At 37.7% G+C, this 2,567-nt stretch overlaps 1 protein-coding gene across 2 annotated transcripts in view; it reads left to right on the forward strand.

Annotated features, from left to right (window-relative positions):
• The window catches only part of LOC106867833 (uncharacterized), a 38,960-nt gene that overhangs the window by 2,506 nt on the left and 33,887 nt on the right, over positions 1–2,567 (forward strand). The gene's annotated exons all lie outside the window — the stretch shown is intronic.

The following is a 2,567-nucleotide window of genomic DNA, read 5'->3' on the forward strand; positions in this document are numbered from 1 at the left end:
ATATATACATACATACATATATGGATACAGGACGTCACCAACGGTTCAAATAACATGAAATACGTAAGCAATGAGAAAAAAATAGAAAACAGGGCAGGTATACACAGAGAAAGGACCCTTCATGAGTTGTCAGCTGTCTATCTACTCGTCATTTCGTGCATTCAGTGACAATATGAGTCTTCAAAGACAGTTGTTTCCATAAATTCTAAAATAAAATTTAGGATTTATGGAGAGTCAAAGTTAGGAACAAAAGCAGGACAGTGGAGACATACAAGGAAACCGAACGAAAACATACAAACATGGAGGGTCATTAGACCAGAACGAGAGCAAAAGAGTGAATGCTGTGAGAAACATTTTTTGGAAAACAGAAGAGAGAAAAAAAAACGTCCGTTCTTTTGAACGTCTATGCAGGAAAAGAAAGATGGTCACGTGGGGAAAAGAAAGATGGACAATGGTCACGTGTGAGCAACGAGAGGGAAAGAGGAGGAGAGAGAGACATAGAAAACGGTGAAGGAGGAAGGGGGAGAAAAAGGGAATTAGAGAAGGATAGAGGAAGAAAACACTATAGAGAAGAGAGTCGCATCAAAAAGGTGAAGATGAACTTACTTAGAAATGGATGCGTGGCATTCAACTAAATAATAAATAGTAAATAATATATATATATATATATACATACATGCATATATGGGCACAGGACATCACCAACGTCTCAGACAACATGAAATACGTAAACAAAGAAAAAAAAATGGAAAACAGGACAAGTAAACACAGAGAAAGGACCCTCCATCAGTATCTTGCTCAAGAACATGATGTGCCACATGGTCTGGGAAACGAAACCACGATCAACTGATCATGAACGCACCACCTTAACCACTAGGCCACTTGTCTTTGCAAATTACATCATGTATAGAAAAAGCAGTTAGGATAGTCATGGTTAGAATATCTTTGATTAAGGGTTTGCTGAATCAGAAGTTATTGGAGCTGACTACAACCACGAAGAATAGCAATGTATGACAAACAAAAGGCTCTTCCAACACTTATGTGTTATAAGACTTGTAACACTTATGGAACACTTCTTGAATATTTAGCATCTTTTCCAGTTTCCAGGGTTTCGTAAAATTGGTCCATCTTATTTTTCATGGAGCTTGAATTTAAGTTAACTTGTGAATTCAGGGCAAGCCCTACTTTTCAACTAACTAAAACAATTGGGAACAGATTTAATACGTAAAAATTTATATTGTTAAAAAAAAAGCCTTGTTAGACATAAATATTTAAAATCCCATTGCTGTTGTAAAACAACAGCAAAATCTCAACAAAAAGCTTTGTGCTGTGCTTCAGTGCACAGAGGGAATGGAAGATACTAGAATAATAATCTTGGCTTAACTCTGAATAAGATAGGATTCAAAGAGGTCTACAAGTAGAAAATGGTTGAGAAGCACTGTTATAGAGACTTGTTTATTGGTTGGATTGTTAGGTTGTCTGTTAATGGAATAATAATGGAACATTTGGAGATGGCATAAGTTCCTGAAGATGGAACACATAAATGTAATTGCCAGATGCATGGCTGTCTGGTCGTAATCTGTATTCTTCATTATTTGTGTTTCCGTTCATAGCATAAATATTGGTTCCAAACTTTGGCATAAGGCCAGCAATTTGAGGGCTGGGGGTAAGTTGATTACATCAACCTCAGTACATAACTGGTACTTATTTTATCAACTCTGATAGGATGAAAGCAAAATCGACTTTGGCGGAATTTGAACTCAGAATGTGAGGACGGAAGAATTTCCACTAAGCATTTAGCCTGGCACTCTAACAATTCTGCCAGCTCACCATTTTAAAATGCCACATTAATATTAACAGTACAATTGTGACACTCTGTTGGTTATGACAACGAGGGTTCCAGTTGATCCAATCAACGGAACAGTCTGCTAGTGGCTGAGCACTCCACAGACATCTGTACCCTTAATGTAGTTCTCGGGGAGATTCAGCGTGACACAGAGTGTGACAAGGCTGGCCCCTTTGAATTACAGGTACAACAGAAACAGGAAGTAAGAGTGAGAGAAAGTTGTGGTGAAAGAGTACAGCAAGGTTCGCCCCACCCTGCCAAAGCCTCGTGGAGCTTCAGGCGTTTTTGTTCACTAAGCACCAACAAAGCCTGGTCTGAGAATTAAAACCGCGATCCCATGAGGCAAGTCCGCTGCCCTAACCACTGGGCCACTGCGCCTCCACTATCAACAGTACAATAAATATTGGTGTACACTGTTTAGCAACTGAGATACTTGACGATTCACGTAGAATCAATAGCATGTAACAATTTTTTATGAATCATCCAAAGAATAAAAGAATGCAACGCGAAATGTCATGAAATTAATTGCTACATTCCGTTCTTGTTCGTTAGATCAGAATTTAATTTTCTTTCAAAAGTTTTATTGTCTTTCACCATCCAATAAAATCGCTGAAACAACTTTTGAGTTTAGGAAGGATATTAGAATGGTATTGAGAACATATATAATTAATATATATATATATATATACAAGACTTCTATGTTCGATTTCCTTTCCTTTCC

The sequence above is a fragment of the Octopus bimaculoides genome, chromosome 5, assembly GCF_001194135.2.
Source record: "Octopus bimaculoides isolate UCB-OBI-ISO-001 chromosome 5, ASM119413v2, whole genome shotgun sequence".
In the NCBI taxonomy this organism is placed as follows: domain Eukaryota; kingdom Metazoa; phylum Mollusca; class Cephalopoda; order Octopoda; family Octopodidae; genus Octopus; species Octopus bimaculoides.